At 44.2% G+C, this 17274-nt stretch overlaps 1 protein-coding gene across 5 annotated transcripts in view; it reads left to right on the forward strand.

The window, feature by feature from the left end:
* The window catches only part of RC3H1 (ring finger and CCCH-type domains 1), an 88088-nt gene that overhangs the window by 14714 nt on the left and 56100 nt on the right, over window positions 1-17274 (forward strand). The window contains exon 1 of one of the 5 annotated variants that reach the window (XM_075936938.1): window positions 5871-9782. The exons of the other annotated variants lie outside the window; for them this stretch is intronic. The gene's annotated coding sequence lies outside the window, so the exon portion shown is untranslated. Of the gene's footprint in view, window positions 1-5870; window positions 9783-17274 lie in introns of those variants that run through there. 5 annotated transcript variants of the gene reach the window in all.

The raw sequence follows: 17274 nt of genomic DNA on the forward strand, positions 1-17274 counted from the left end.
AAATCTGAAGGGTAAATGAGTCTAATACCAAAGTGGCACTCTATTTAAAAACAAAGAAAACTGTAAGGTTAAAACAGAAATTAGTGCCCTGTCCCAAGGTTAGTATGGGTCCAGGATCTGGCCTCTTAGCATTGCTACAAATGAAATCCCCAGGGGGGCAGTAGAATTTAAAGCAAATGAAGCTCAGGTACATGTAATCAGAAGTGCCTGAATTATCCTGCTTTTCAGCAAGAGTTTTGTCACCTACTGGATGACTGAAGACAAGCCCAGCCTGTGTTGGAATATAACACCACTTAAGAGCGGCCAGCAATTTGTCCACCTATCCGCTTTTCAAGTTTTAGTTCCAAACCATGTTCAGGGGCCTAGGTACATCCAGCACTGTACTCAAGGGTAACTTATGTTCCCTTTAGGATACAATTAGAGTGTAGTCGGGAGAACCGGTTACAGCAGTGTTCTATCTAGTTGTTCATGTTGATGGTACTGCAATTGCGTACCCTAACTGTGCAAAAGCCTTGGACTGTCCAAAGCTTTAACCAGTTACATAGTTACTTATGGGGCCAGCCCAGCAGGATTCAAATATGGGGAGAGCCAGGTGTGAGGTCAAAGGTTTCTGTGTGGGACAGTCTGAGTGTGTGCAGCTCCTCTTAATTTTCCCGGGGCTCCCTGTGGGATTCAGATTAAAGTAGTTGGGGGTCAGCGTGGGAGCTGGATGTGGGGAGATGAGACTTGGCATGGCGGATGGTTGGGGGGCTTGGTGGGGAAAGAGGCCTGGGTGTAGAGTGGAAAGCCTCCTTAGGGTAAGGATTCAATGGGTCTGCTTAATAGAGGATCTCCAGCTGCTACCAAGGGGATGTTGCATGTTTGGCTTCCGTTAACACCCATTATTCCCCTGTCTTGCCCAGTTCATCCTCCAATTTCCATCCCCACCCTAGTTACCCCCTTCCTTACCTAGTGCCTCTTCCATTCACCCCTCATCTCTCCTTCCCTCATTTCCCTCTCATGCCCCCCTGACCCAGCTACATTGGTCACTCCCTGTTGCTTGAAAAACAGGAAGGCTGTCAGCACGTGAGGAGAACATAACTGGCACTAGGGCCCAGAAGGCAGTGTTCAGCTGTAGATTCAGCAGAGCTGCCATACAGCCTCCTTCACCTGGGCAACTCTCTGCTTACAGAAATAGGCCAGGGCAGTGGCATGTGACATCCCCTTCCTCCCCCCCCCCCCCCCCCGATGCTTTCCTCTGTGGGGGGATAGGGGGAGCTGCCCTGCTACCCTCCCCTTCCCCCCCGCACAGCTATTTTTGCAGGAGGGGGAGAGAAGCGTGTTTTCTGCAGACACACAGTCCTGGAGAATTCCCCAAGGAGTAGAGTCTTACAACCAGGTCAGATATTTGGAGGGTACGTAGGAGCTTTTGGTTAGAATATGCCGTGCAAATAATTGTAACAAACATCTGTGAACAAATCTTTCTGTAACAGTCTCACTTTTGCTGATACAGCTCCAGTGTAAATAGTATGGTAGAAGTTATCGCTTAGACTAGCCCTTGGCATTTTAACCATTGTTGGGTAACCATAGTCAAAGCTGGTCTGGACAGTAATGATTAAAATTCAGTAAGCTGCCTGCATTTCCTCTTTGCAAGCCCTCCCACCATTGCTACTGCCTTTGGATTGGCACCAATGCAAGGCAAGGACAGATTGCCAGACCGGGGCTACTCAACACATGGCCTGTGGGCGGCATGCGTCCCACAGCCCGTTGGTTTGCAGCCTGTGGTGCGGTTTGGATTTACACAGGGCTCAACACATGACCCACAGGTGGGAGCCAAAACAAAAAAGTATTCAATATAATGGTCTTCTGTTAATATATGTTTTAGTAGTTAAATTCCTGGACTGTCATTGCTCATGAAAAGTGCTGTCAGATGGGTGGAAGTCGGATAAATATTGCATTTTATTCAGATTAGCAGAATTGGGTTAAGTGGGGCCTGCGTGTTGTGTAGCCTTGCCTTAATCTTTGTATTCATGCTTGTCACTGTGAAAGAAGCTATTTGCATATATATTGCATGTATATGCAATCACACTTAAGTTACGGCCCTCGGCATGTGCTGTGAGTATCATTGTGGCCCCTGGGGCTTCCAAAGTTGAGTACAGGCAGTCCCCGAGTTACGCGGATCCGACTTATGTCGAATCCGCACTTACGAACGGGGCTTTCTTGCCCCGGAGCTCGCAGGCAGCGGGACCGCCCAGAGCGCAGTGGTCCCGCCACCTCGACCTCCGGGGCGAGAAAAGCTGCTCCGGGTGCCCCTGGTCTGCTGGGGACCGTCTCCAGCAGACCAGGGACACCTGGAGCAAAGCCGGGGAGGCGGAGGGGTCCCGCGCCTCTGAGACTTTGCTCTGGCAAAGCCTCAGAGGCGTGGCACCCCGCCGCCGCTGCCGCTTTGCTCCCAGTGCCTCTGGTCTGCTGGGGACAGTCCCCAGCAGACCAGGGACATGGGGAGCAAAGCCACGGCGGCGGGGTCCCGCGCCTCTGAGACTTTGCCAGAGCAAAGCCTCAGAGGCGCAGAACCCCGCCACGGCTGCGGCTTTACTCCCCGTGTCCCTGGTCTGCTGGGGGGGGGGTGCAGCTAGTGCGCGCCCCCCCTCCCCCCCCAGCAGACCAGGCTTTTGTTGTGGACCCTGGGGTAGAGCAGCTGGGGTGCTGCCGGGTTGGTCCTGCAGGGACCTACCTGGCAGCCCAGCTGTTCTGTCCCAAGCTCGAGATTCAGCCGCTGTTGAAACTGATCAGTGGCTGATTCCAGGGAGCTGGGGGCAGAGCAATTCTGCCTCCAGCTTCCTGTAGTCAGCCCCTGATCAGTTTCAGCAGCAGCAGCTGAATCTGGAGCCAGTTCCAACTTACATACAAATTCAACTTAAGAACAAACCTATAGTCCCTATCTTGTACGTAACCTGGGGACTGCCTGTAGTTGTGGGCTAAACTATGATTTCCTTTGTTGCCACCGTTGACAGAAGACTGTGCTGTACACGTTAGGCTAAAATACTGTTTCAGAATACAGTTATAGGCTTGTCTTCTGTTTACTCTGGCAAGGAGGCAGCATGCCTCATGCTTGGGTTAAATTAAGTGGGTTTATTTAACACACGTGTGGGGGGGGGGAGAAGACAATCTCTTTTGCACTAATGCTTGCATCTGAACTACTGTCCATTTGGTGGGATTTTTTTCCTAAAATTCTCTAATGTAGAGAGAGCGTTTGAAATCATGGGGCCTGCCTTTACAAACATTTACAGCAGACTAAAAATTATCTGGGCCTGTCTCAGCACGATAGCTAATGAATCTAAGTTCTCACTAGCTAAAATGTGTTAAAACTATAACTGCCTCATCTTCACTAGGCTTGTAACACTGGTAAAATGAATTAACATGGTTTAGAAGTACCCTTTTACTTAATGCAGTCTAAAGCCATGTGAGGACGGTTGAGTGGAAACCCTTGTCTGGACTAGAGGGTCAGCATGTGCTTGCTACCATTGTCTAACAATATTCATTTAAAGCCTGTATAAACCCATCAAGGATTCACTGCGGGTTAAACCTTGACCTGTCTTCCATTCTGGAGACCCAAACTATGCTAGCTGGACAGCTTGAAAATAACTTTTCTAACATTGCACTAGGTAGAATGGTGCTTCACAACAATATTTAAAAACAGCAGTCACCAGAACAGTTTGATGTGCCATTATAGCTCTGTCTACAAGGTTCATCTACTGGAAATTGTATGTACACGGTTAGTGGAGGCTGAGGGAGTGGGGTAAGAGGTTTTAGTTAACACAGTTGACAAGCACTAGGGGTTTATTTACACAGTATTTTGCATAGAATTATATTGCATATATAGCACTGGTCGGTCTCAGAAAAGCGTAATTTGTTGTGGCATAAATTGAAGCTTTTGTTTGTATAACTCTTCTCATGGTGAAATATATGTATATCAAGCAACTTGATATCCTAGTGCTTCTTGTCATAACATAATTGGAACCTAGAAATTATTTCCTGCGCAACAGAAAGAAATTTAGAACCAGAGGGACGTGTGTGATAGCCAACTATGAACAAAACACTTAAGATGCCCATCTGTTTTTTAATATTATTTTGAGAGTAATCAAGTGTTTTCATTGCTCATGATGACTAACTCTTGAGTTATGTCCCGGACAAAGAATTCTAGGGTCTGTGCTCAAAAAACACTCTTCCAAAATAAATTAATGAGCAATGGAGACTTTTTAGTTTGTTGGAGTAACTCCTTTTTATAGCAGTTCTCAAAAGCAAATTTATGCCATTAGAGACATTTTTTACTGGTGTCTGTATTCATCGCAATATTTTCTAAAAGCATGGCTTGATTTTTTTTCAAGCCAAAGTTTTCACACTGTAGAACATTTAAAACCTATTAGAAATAAAATGTTTGCTTCAGTGTGTTTATGGTTTGCTTTGTTCCTCTTATTCCTTCTGTCTCAACTGCACATAAGCAAAGAGTTACTCAGCTCTGAAAGTATGTCTATGCTTCAATTGAAAACATGCAACTGGCCCACAGCAGCTGATTTAGACTTGCAAGGCTAAGGGTCTGTTTAACTGCAGTTGTAGTAGATGTTTGGGCTTGGACAGGAGTCTGAGCTCTGAGACCCTGTGAGATGGGAGGCAGCCTGAGCTCAAATGCCTACACTGCATTTAAAATAGCCATGAGTTTGAATCAGCTGCTATGGGGCAGCTGCAAGTTTTTAGTTGCCATGATAGATATACCTTTAGGCTACGTCTATACTACGGGCATTTTGTGCAATAACTGTTTTGTGCAAGAGTTCTTGCGCAAATGGTCTTGTGCAAGAGAGCGTCCACACTGCCATGTGCTTTTGCACAAGAGATTAGCTTTTGCGCAAGAGCGTCCGTGGCAGTGTGGATGCTCTCTTGCGCAAGAAAGCTCTATGGCCATTTTAGCCATAGGGGTTTCTTGGGCAAGAAACCCCTGTTGCCCGTCCACGCTGCCGCCTTGCTCTTGCTCAAGAGGGCTTATTCCTCGTGGGGAAAGGAATAACTCTTGCACAAGAGGCCCTCTGTTCCGACGCTTTACTGTACATTTCCTTGCGCAAGAATGCGCGTGCAGTGTAGACGCTCTGTAAGTTTTTTCACAAGGACAGCTATTCTTGCGTAAGAAGCCTGCAGTGTAGACGTAGCCTTAGAATCCAAGTGTTAGTGTGAGACTGGGAATTGGAAGATTTGTGTTCCTAACTGATACAAGGTAATGTTGGGTAAATCCCACAATCTCTTTGTTTGTCTGCCTGTCTTTCCACATTTAAAAAGAAAAATTGCCTTTTCTGAAGTTTTTTGGATCCTCCTTTGAAAGGTGACAGTGCAGTTTATGAAACTTTTTCACATTATAAATGCTGCTTAATTTTTTTGAGGACAAGTAAAAGCATAAATACAGGCAGTCCCTGGGTTACGCGGATCCGACTTATGTCGGATCTGTACTTACGAACGGAGCTTTTCTCGCCCCTACTACTAATAAATACTACATGTATTCCCACAGACCAAGCTTCTAGAGCCTGCATCTCTTTCACTAGAAATAACTCTATTACTATTAAAAGAGAGAGAAAACCAAAGAAAAATATTAAGAGCTCTTTCTTGCAGAACTCAAACTTACCATCCCCAGTTAGATATTAGAATCTAATCATGCACTTCTGACAAACATTTGCAAATCAATCAATTAACATTGGAATTTAAGACAACCTAAGAAATAATCCTGTTTCCACAGTATTGTCTTTCCCATGTTTCAGATTGTAACATGTAAAAAAGAGCCCTGTCTGCAAAAGAGCCTATATATATATATATATAATATATATTTTAATTCCCGTTTATTTTTAAACTTAATCTTTCAGTGGGTTCCTCCATCAGCCTCATCCTATAGTGAAGTCATAATCCTGTTTGTGACATCGTAATGATACCACAGATATCACAACGTTACCATAATTTTATCATTTTGAGGCCACAACAGCATAAAAAATGAGATGGTGGCTGAATGGAGATGTTTATGAGGACTGGCAAACATCCCAACCAATACCTGTTAATGCTTGCTTTGGCAGCATATAGTCTTCAGATGGAACATATACAGAAGATTAGCATAGCCTCCTACAAGCATAAGTCCAATTTGTGAAGCACTGTACAATAGATCGGTTACCTATTTTTGGAAATGCCGAGAACCCCAGAATTAATCGTCAATTTCTTTGTACTTAGGGAGCACAAGATTTGTGTGTCATTATGCTTGAGCCTATAACCTTAATTACCATCCTCTAGTGCCTTGGTGTCCAGCCAGAGCGAACTAGCCACAGTCAACCGGCCAAATAGCCACATGTGGCTAGCGTGGACACCACAGCTCTAGTGGCTTTTCTCAAAACAATGTGAGAGCTAGATCATGAATGGCGCATGTTGTTTTTCACCAACTCCATCTTTCCACACTTACTCCAGAAAACAGAACCGACCTCTCAAAAAGCCTTATTTATTTCTTTTTAATCTAGAAAACCTTATTGTCTTTTTTAAAACTAAATATTGTGCTAACAAACTGCTAGAACCAGTCAACAATAAAATTCCCTTGACCTTTGTTTCTTACACAATGACTACGTCCAATTCCCAAGGTGTATACAGGAGAATGAATGTTGCAGTCTTTTCCTGCCCCATTTCTAATTAATTATAGTCTTTTCAAGAGCTAGATTTAAAACATTACCAAAAATTTCCTTTATCTAAAAAGGCAGGCAGCTACATTTGGAAACAAATAAGGCTACACTACAAACGCTAATTGTTCTTTAAGAAGATCTGCCACATGCTCAACTTTCTCCAGGAGTTCCACAGAACTCCCTCACTTGTCCCTCTACAATGTAAACTTTTGACAACCTCATTTGCAAAACACAAAATTGACTACCCTGATTATGCCAATTACTGTCAGATTAACACCTTACCACCACCTCTGTCTCCCATAAGAACGGCCGTACTGGGTCAGACCAAAGGTCCATCTAACCCAGTAGCCTGTCTACCGACAGTGGCCAGTACCAGGTGCCCCAGAGAGGGTGGACCGAAGACAATGATCAAGCGATTTGTCTCCTGCCATCCCTCTCCAGCCTCTGACAGACAGAGGCCAAGGACACCATTTTATCCCCTGGCTAATAGACTTTTATGGACCTAACCTCCATGAAATTATCTAGCTTCTCTTTAAACTCTATTATAGTCCTAGCCTTCACAGCCTCCTCTGGCAAGGAGTTCCACAGGTTGACTACACGCTGTGTGAAGAACTTTCGCTTATTAATTTTAAACCTGCTCCCCATTAATTTCATTTGGTGTTCTCTAGTTCTTCTATTTAGGGAACTAATAAATAACTTTTCTTTATCGGCCCTCTCCACACCACTCATGATTTTATAGACCTCTATCATATCCCCCCTCAGCCTCCTCTTTTCTAAACTGAAAAGTCCCAGTCGCTTTAACCGCTCCTCATAGGGGACCTGTTCCAAACCCCTAATCATTTTAGTTGCCCTTTTCTGAACCCTTTCCAAGGCCAAAATATCTTTTTTGACATGAGGAGACCACATCTGTACACAGTATTCAAGATGTGGCGTACCATAGTTTTATACAGGGGCAGTAAGTTATTCTGGGTCTTATTTTCTATCCCTTTCCTAATAATTCCTAGCATCCTATTTGCCTTTTTGACCGCCGCTGCACACTGTGTGGAAGTTTTCAGAGAACTGTCCACGATAACTCCAAGATCTCTTTCCTGATTTGTCGTAGCCAAATTAGCCTCCATCATACTGTACATATAGATGGGGTTATTTTTCCCGATGTGCATTACTTTACACTTATCCACATTAAATTTCATTTGCCATTTTGTTGCCCAATCCCTTTTCTCTCCCAATTTAAAATCTGTGCTGTGCATGGGTAACTCCAGGAGCAGCCCCCCTTCCACACCCTGCCAAGTCAGAAGACTGCGCTAGCCCCACAAGACTGCCCAACGCTGGCCCCGACAGGCAGCACCATGTGGAGCTGGGCATGAGAGCCCTGCAGTCCAGGAGCTGCTCCAGTCGGGCTGGGCAGGTCCCCAGCCCGGGATCCTGCGTAGTCAGTTAACTGGTTAAACATTAGGTTTAAACATTTAACCGGTTAATTGATTGAGATTTTACATCCTTACTCTATATCTGCACATCCGTGCCTGCACATCCATGCTATCTCTACATCTTGCAGATTCTATATAATACTAATAATACAGAAACGGAGTTCTAACTGCCTAACTCCTGGTGTAGACAACATCATGCCAATGGAGGTCTTCTCCCATCCACATATCCATCTCCTGGAGAGATGGAGTACCCATACTGACAGGAGAAGCTCTCTGTAAGCACTGCAGCACTGTAAATTGCAACAAGCCCTAAGATACAATTTTCACTATCCATCCAGGCTTATGTCTTGTATAGACTCATCACCTCCGTTCCTAGGATATCCTTTTCTCTAAGCATCGTTCACTCCAAGTGCTGCTGCAGAGATCATTTTTCTGAGCCTACTGCTATGATTCCTTCTCTTTGAATCCTTCCACTGACATCTCCAAAAGACTCTTAAACTGTGACATGGCACTTGCACTGTGGATTGGTGATCCTCTCCTTTGCTGTGATCCCTACAAAGAAAATTTGACAATGCTTAAGCCACTGATATGCTGAGACCTCGTCCTATTGCACAAACCAGTATCATCTCATTGCTTCCTTCTACACCCCAGTCTGTCTAGATGTATCAATCATTTGTCTTACACTTAGACTATAAAGCTCTCTGGATAAGGCTCCATCTCATTTTTCAGCACTTCTGTAGCACCCAGTGTGATGGGTTCTGTTTCCTAACTAGGCACTATTGTAATACAAATAAAATAATCTGAATGAATGCTACCCTGTGGGGAAAGTCTTCCTTATTAACAGATTTGTCACTGGCACATTTCAACAGCGTAAGTAATGAGTTAAATGCAGAACAATGGACCCATAAACAGAATTTGTTCTTTTGTGAGATTTTGATTCAAAACCTAGTTTCTCTGGTAGACGGGGTTTTTTATGTTCTTAGAAGCCAGGAAGTTTCGAGTGAAGGCTAATGTCCTTAATAGGCTATTGTTTTTGCCAAAAAATATTGTATTGGTTATCAAACAAGTGACTTTTACAAAATGAGGAGGTGTATGTTTTGTGAGGGGGATCTTTCTGACCTTCCTATTCCTGCTAGTGGGAGGTGGTCTATAGAGGGGAAGGAAACCCTTCCTTGTATGTTTCAGCCTTAATAAATGTAATTGAAGGTATAAAAACATTAGCCCCCACTTTGTGTTGAATTGTACAAGTTGGAGTTAGCATTCTGGTTTTGGACATGGTTATGGCTTCTTTTTTAGCTTAAAAATGAGACATGGAGCTTGCACAAACAACTGCATTGAATGAGTTTAATACTTGGTAGATTATATTTCATGTGACTTACTGTTAAGGGTGAGGAAGAAGTTTTGTTTTGGCATAAGCCTCCTGGGTTGTAGTAGTTTTTCAAGTCTTGATTTTTGTCACCGAACTCTGCATTTCTGAGGGGGATGGCTGTTGGTAGGACTGAGTGGGTGTGTGTATGTGTAAAGAATGAGGAAGTGAAGCACTCTGAACGTGCAGTCATTTGACTAACCCCATGTACGACCAGTCCGGAGAGCTTTTTTTTTTCTCTTTCCTTGTTCTTAAAATACAGTAACCACGCAGTAATATACCAAGTATATTTGTGATGGTTATGGAGTTCAAGCAAAGGTAAGAATCTGTCTCCTTTTGGCATCTTCTCTTCGTACTTTTCTTCCACCTCCCCCACTTCAAAAAATTGTTTGTCATCAGAAGTAAGCTTTCATTTTCAGATGCTGTTCGGCAGAGCTGGGTGTGGAAACATTGTGTAACATAATTTTTCCTTTTCATCAATGCTGCAGTTGGCTGCTCTGTATGTCCTTAAGGAAAGGAAAGCTGCCTAGTATTGAACTGCATCTAAATAATCATTTTCTTCTGGCTGTTAAAGCAGTTAGGTAAAACCAGTTATTTCACTTTCTTTTAAAAGAAAAGATGTTTTTTTGTTTTTGTTTTTTTTAACAAGACTTCTTTTTAAAAAGGATTGTGAGAGGAAGTGAGAGAAAATATTGCAGTTGTATTTGTAACGCTTTTGGCTAGCTAGGCCAAACTCAAAACTGAGTTCTGTTAACAGATTTATTTTCAATATGAAGTGCAGGTGAAAAAGTGAGGCTTAGAGAATCAAGTCCTTTCACCTTGGGTTATACATGACAGTACAGGCTCCCCCATACTGTCTTCCCATTGGGTTGTAGCCTTGTCCTGGAGGGTCCAGAGAAGGTGGTTGATTCTCTAATCTCCTTTTCCCCTTTGCTTCTGTGCTGGTGAGTTTTCCAAATATGCTGAGCTGTCTGTTTGTCTGCCTCTGTGTATTTCTCACTCATGTTAACTCTTGCTCATTGAGTATTTATTTTTAATAATCCTGAGTGTAGGAGGAATGTAGTAACTGATTAATCCCAAGGCTCTCCTCCACCATCTGAGGGGGGAGTCCTAACAGATAGGTTTATCAGATGTGCCCACCACATGGAATGAATAAAGGCACAGGAAACATACCTGGTAAATTAGGCTTCTAGTGGAGATAAAACATAGTTTGACTACCTTTTCTTTCTTTCCTATGATAATGTTGAGGAATAGCCATTTCCAAAATTAATGCCATGTTATAAACTACTAGCAAAAGCTTCAGTTAGAATAGCCAGGAGCTGTGTGTCCATGTAACCTGGTGAAATGGTTGTTAGGATTTTTGTGAGGTACAGAGTTGGTGTTTTAACTGACAGTGGCTGACAGTGAATAAGAGTGTTTATCTGTAGCATTGATTTGCATGTTACCTGTTGATCTTGGAGATTGAGCCTTAGAGAGAGAATCCTTGTATTTTGCAAATGTGAAATAACCTTTTAAAAATATATATAATGAAACACTGCTCAGGTTTGGCCTAGCCGCTCCTCCATATGAGAGGGAGTGACTGGTCAAATTTGAGGAGGATGCACTGTGACTTGGCACATGGGTTCTCAGTGCTCCTCCGTTTTGGCTGGCTGCTTCTCTGTCATGATGGAGGGACAGCAGGGCCAGACGTGAGCTGTATTATAACTTTGTGCACCTGGTTGCAATGCTCAGGGCGAGAAACCAAGCAGAGCCTCATAGGATAAGAACTACAACTGTGGGGTGAGTTTGCACTCCAGCCTCTCCCCTTCCCTCCCCCCCCCCCCGTCTTCTACTCTTCATTAGGCAAGGGCAAGACAACACCTCCCCCCCCCCCCCCCCCACACACACACAAACATTCTGCAGGGTAGAATTTCCCCCATACACACCCACACACTAGAACCACATACAATTATTTAAAAAAATAAAGTTCATGTCATGGACTCTATTTTTAGGTCTCTAGTCGCACTTCATTCCTATAGTTGAAATATTGGGAATCAAGCCATAAATTGTTGAAGCATTCTAGGGTCTTTGGCATCTGCTTATGTTTAGGCAAGTTAAGATGAATAAATGGGTGGCAAATTTTGCTGGGGTGTGATTAGTAACAAAGACTAGGAAGAACTGATACTTTTTAGTAAAAAGTGGTAATTGGACAAGAAAGCAGGGTGATTTCATGCTAGATGGGAGCAAATCGCTGTATACCAGAAGGACTAACTTGAAGCAATGCATATCCAATTGACTTATAAATCTGTTGAAACCTCTGTCAGTTATCTTAGACATTCTTAGTGGAGCATCCACCCAGTGGCCAAAACTAAATAATTCAGATATTATGTATTACTAACGAATAGACAAAGATATTATACTGTTTATAGTTGTACTTTCTACACTGGAAAGGTAGTCTTACGCTCTGAACATTGAATTGTTTTATTTGCTTCATTTTAAGGGACCCAGCAAAATATGGAAAAGATTCAGAAGAGGGCAACAAAAACTATGGTAGAAGAGGCTATGGAGACCTCCCTATTAACGATTGAGATTATTATTATTAAGACTGAGCGGAAGATTATTTAGTTTGGAAAGGAAAAAATTATCAAAATGTTGGACACGGTATATAAAGATTAAGCAGTTGATAGCTGCAGATGATAAGTAATATTATCTGGAGGCACAGCCAGGAATCCAGCAGGCATGCTGTAAATGCCACTAACTCAGAGCCAAACAGTCAGAGTATAGAATAATGTGATTTGAGTGGAGGTACTAAATGAAAGTACTGACCTATTCAACCATCTTTTTATGCTGGGCTGCTGTCTTCTTTTCATTTGAGTCTAATATCCCTAAGTAAATGTAGTCATGGGGGGTCAAAGGAACCTCCTGTCCTTCGATCCACCCATGTCATCCTCTTATAAGGGTTGCACCTATTCTACCCTTTCATTCAGTTTTACTTTTAAACTCTGATGTGGAAGCATGAAGCAGAACAGAATTTCCTTTTATTCATAGTGGGTTCTGGTTTAAGAAAGATGGTATGAGGTGAGTCAGTGAGGGCAGGACAGACACACACAGGTGTTGAGCCCTGATCATCAATGAAGTAACATTGCATTTAAGTTTAAGAGCAAGTTTGGGGGCTGGTGGGGGAAGAAGACAGTTAAGACCATGAACGTTACTCGCTAGGAATCCCCTTACTCCCAAATGAAAGACCAGCCACCAGAGGATTGCTAAGTGAACTACCTCTAGCTCTTCTCAGCTACTGAGAGGATCACTGATGTGCGACCTTCCAGGGAGGGTGGAGTGAGTAGAGGCAGAACTCAACTTTACGCCATTCAAGCTAAGAATGGCATTTACAACACTTACTATAAATTGACATCCTGTTTTGACTTCTGACGTTGGTTTCAACTTTGATACTCTGTCCTGTGTGTTTTAGATCTAGGTTCCAAATTACGAGGTTTCGACTTAATATGCAGTTTTCAGAAACCCACTGTGTTGTAAGTCCAAGGACTGCCTGGAGTCCTGGATATGGCACAGTGATGAGAATAACTCTAATAACTGACTAGCTCTCTCCAGTTCTTGCATTCGGTTGAACATGAATTTTGGTCTGAAATCCATTTTGTAGTTTGTTATTAGGGGTGTCAAATCCTATTAAAGTTAACTGGTATGTTTGACCAGTTAACTAGGATCCCACGGTGGGGACTGCTCCAGCCTGGCCAGGCCTGCTGTGGTGGGGGCTGCTTCGGGTGGGCCGAGCTGGGCCCGCTACACCATGGGCAGGGAGCTGCTCTTGGCAGGCTGGGCTGCCAGTTACCCATTTAAAACCCTATTTCTTATATGCACTGCTTAAAGTCCTAGTCTCCTGTTACCACTATTCAGATTACTTGTGGTCAGGTAAGGCACCTGAAGAGAAACTGGCAGAAATAAGACACTGAAAATAAGGGTGGTGGGTGAAGAGAACTGATGAAATCCATAGAGTGGGAAGGTTGTGAAAGAAGTCACCACATTGATTTTTAGCAGGGAGCTGGAATATGAATTTTCTTCAAGGGTTTCTATGCATTTCCAGGTACAAAATTCAGTGCCTCTGGCCTCTTGCTGTAGAATTGCATAGAAAAATAGTATCCTTGGGGGAGTCAGTGCTTTACCCCTGTGCTGACCTAGTTGAGTCTGTAAAAGGGGGAACATCCCCAGCCACCTTAGTTCCTTTACCACAGAGAACTTACAGAACTACCTGATATTCTGTACAGACTAACTTAGCTACCCCCTGAAGTACCTGATATTCATGAGCTAACTATAGAGTCTTGTTGAACTTGACTGTATTGTAAAGGGACCCTTTACTTCAGGTTACCTCTGAAGCTATGGTAAGCCCCAGAGTCTCATGTGGAGTTCAAAAGATGGGCACCTTGTTCATCTGTATGTTCCGAGATAGATAACAGTATTAAATGTCTTGGGCATCTGAGAGAAACCGGTATCATCTCCCAGTGCATGATGCCTGTTCCTTTATTTCTTGACAAAGAAGAATAAACATGCACTTGGCTTTCTTAAGCCTTCAACCTGCTGTTTTCATTCCTACTTCTCGAGCTTAAGACCAGTCTCTGTTCTGAGGTCTTCTGCAAAGAGACCTGAGACATGCCCCGTTGCCCCAGTCTTGGTGCTGCTATTGATGATGTTGGGCCCAAGAAATCTCTCTAAGACAAGAGATGGCTGGGGTGAGGCTTCCAACCTAACACCATCTGATGGGTAGCTCCTTCCCCCCAAAAAGTCTCCTACATGTTGCAATTGGCCAAAAAGGTTGTTCCGTGTCATTAGAATTGAGAGCGCTTTGTGTTGTAAGTGCGATGCAAGGCTCCTTAGTTTCGGTTGATCCAGTTTTTCAGGGTGGGTTGATTTTAAATGAAAGCAACTTCAATCGCCCATTTTAATAATGATTTAAGCCAGCAAGAAGAAATACTTGATTAAAATCAGTGCTTTAAATCTTATTTTGCCTTGGTGCTTCAGCTGTTTTCCTGGGGGAACTGTAGGGGCAGTCCCAGAAGGAGGAGGGTGTGCCTCCAGCCAGCCCCCTTCACCTGCCTGGTGATTCTGTCTGATAAAACCATACAGGAAAGAGAAACAATCCCATTCCGGGTACGTCCCATATAATATCTACTACACGGTATTAGATTTTACATACTTTTTGTCTTGCTTCCTGTTTCGTTCAGAATCTTAAAACATAGTGATACCCTACAACAATGGTTCCCAACCGCTGGTCCGCGGCCCAGTGGTGGGCCGCGAACCACTGGCTGCCGGGCCATGGCACGCGTGAGGGGCCGGCTTGTCCTTCCCGCCCCTGTTTCCAGCCAAGCCACCTCCCAGTCCCAAGGGTCAGGGCTGCCTGCTGTAAGGGAGCCCAGGGCTTGAGCTCGTGGTCTGTGTGAGTGGGCCACAGGGCTGTGGGTGCTGCCTGTGCCGGGAGGGGAGGCGGGGAAGGAGGCTGAGCTTTCTCAGAAGCACTTCTACTTCCTGGTCAAGGTGTGCTGTGCCCCCAGGGTTCCGTGCAGGATGTGTCAGGGCGGTAGCCCCTTCTGAGGCTCCCCATTTGGGTTTCCCTTCCCCCAGCTCTTAGCGCAGCACCGTGGTGGTGTGGCCACTGCTGTGGACCATGATTAAGGACCCGTCAGGCTCTGGCAAGGGCACCCTCTCCTCCTTCATCATCAAGCACTTCGCCCAGAAGACCTCTCCACCTGTTCCAGGACAACATGCAGAGAAGGACAGAGCAGGGGTAGATGGGGGGGGATAAGGAGGGGGCAGCTGAAATGGCCCTCATGGGGGTGGCTGAACTGGCATGGGGAGGATCTGAAGTGTAGTGAGAGCCTGCCCACCCCCGGACCTGGCTGTGGCAGTGCTTCTGCCCCTGCCAGCACAGAAGGGCTCAAAGCTACACTGTGTGTGACAGCCATGCTCCTGAATGACACAGATGTTGTCACAGCTTTTTGAGTAAGGGGAGGGCAATGTCCTGCTGTACCCTTGTCCCATAGCTTAGACCTGAACGCTCCCTTCATGGGCCGTCTAGGCCCCTTGCTCGTCTGAGATGGGTAATTCAGACTAGCTTGTGGTTTGAGGACAGTGTCCCTCCCTGGCCCTTCCCATTCATTATCACGTAACATTCCCATGGCAACAGTGACTAGTCATGCTTCACAGGGAAAACTAACGGTATTATTATTAGAAGCATTGTTAGCTGTCCTTCAATTCCCTTTTCTAGCTGGCATCATGTACTCCGCTAGTTATCTGCGCAAACTGATCCGTTGCAACGACATGTATTGTGTGCGTACATATGCGATGTAAAATAACCCGTGACCTCTTACAATTAATTGCCATAATGAATAGGCAAATAAAACATTACTGGTCCACCAAAAGTTTGTGACTGGGTTTGCCGGTCTGCGGCATAAAAATAGTTGGGAACCATTGTCCTTCAAAAGCTGGTTTGGCTACCTAAGAGTAGTGCTACTTCTGATGTCTGAGACAGATGTAGAAACAAATGATAGGAAGCAAATCCCCTGTGATGTTTATGGTTGGTTTGTATGTTTCACTTGACTCAAATTTTCTCACTCCATAGGCTGGCCAGGTTTAGGAGTTTGGCATGGGTTAAGTCTCCAACTAGTACCTTGTGGTAGTCCATAACAGCTTCCTTAGCAGACGTAGTGTTGATTCCAATTCACTTTCCTCCTTAGCTAGTAAGATAATGGCCACACACGTGTGGAAAAAAATGTGGGCTGAACACAGTTGTTAAACTTCTGTTTTGTTTCGGTCAGAGTGCTTGGAGTGGTGTGATAGCTGATCGAGTCTTCATCTGGGTTGCTGGTAAAGTCTTGGTGGCCATTGTTTAACTGGTAACTTTCTTTGATCACATAGGATAATTGTGAACAATAATTGCCCTAAACTCTAGCACACTAGCTTAACCAGGTTTTTCAGACTAAATATTTTGGTGACTTATAGGTGCATTAGGGGTTCCTCTGATTAAAACAGAGAATATGTCTCACATTTAAAACTATGTTTTTAAATTAAAATGCCCAACCTACTAATGTTTGACAAATGGCTGCTATTCTGCATGCATAAAACTTTCTATTTGAATATATTATAGCAAACAAATACGCACTTTCCTGATTAAAGGGAAAACCAGTTCCATTAGGAAATGATGTTCAAAGTTCCAATGAGCAATTATAAAGTGGGAGAGCAAGAGGGAAAAATATGTCTATAAAAATATTAGTTGTATAGAACAGACACACAAAGTTCTTACTTAAAATCCTTCTTAGAATAGAACTAAATCCATGTGGACGCACTGGCTTTTGCTAACTTTTAATAGAAGGTACATTTTTAGACAGAAGGCATTTGTACGATCTCATTTACAGTGCTCTTTCTGTTTTAAAGATCTTACTCTACTTTTAATACACTTCGACCTCTTTAATCCAGGACCCTGAGAAACAGGGTATGAGGGATTAAAGACTTTTTCCTGGCCAGAGAGGACACTGCGGGGTCTGGGTGATGAGGGTGAGGCACTTACCTTGCACCCTGCTCCCGAGGGCACATGTGGCTCTGTTCCCCCCCACTGCTCTCAGGCAGTCTCCCCCTCCCCCCACTGCTATGGGTCAGTGCATGGTCATTCCCCCAGCAGAGGGGAGGAGGAAGAGCAGTGGGACACAGAGCTGCTGCCTCCTCTGTATCACAGGTGTTCCCAGATTAGGGACACCTGAAGTATGGTGGGTCAAGTATAATTAATTCTTACACATCTTTAGTCTGTTACCCTGTTTCTCATGGTATA

The sequence above is a fragment of the Pelodiscus sinensis genome, chromosome 9 (assembly GCF_049634645.1).
Source record: "Pelodiscus sinensis isolate JC-2024 chromosome 9, ASM4963464v1, whole genome shotgun sequence".
NCBI classification, from domain to species: domain Eukaryota; kingdom Metazoa; phylum Chordata; order Testudines; family Trionychidae; genus Pelodiscus; species Pelodiscus sinensis.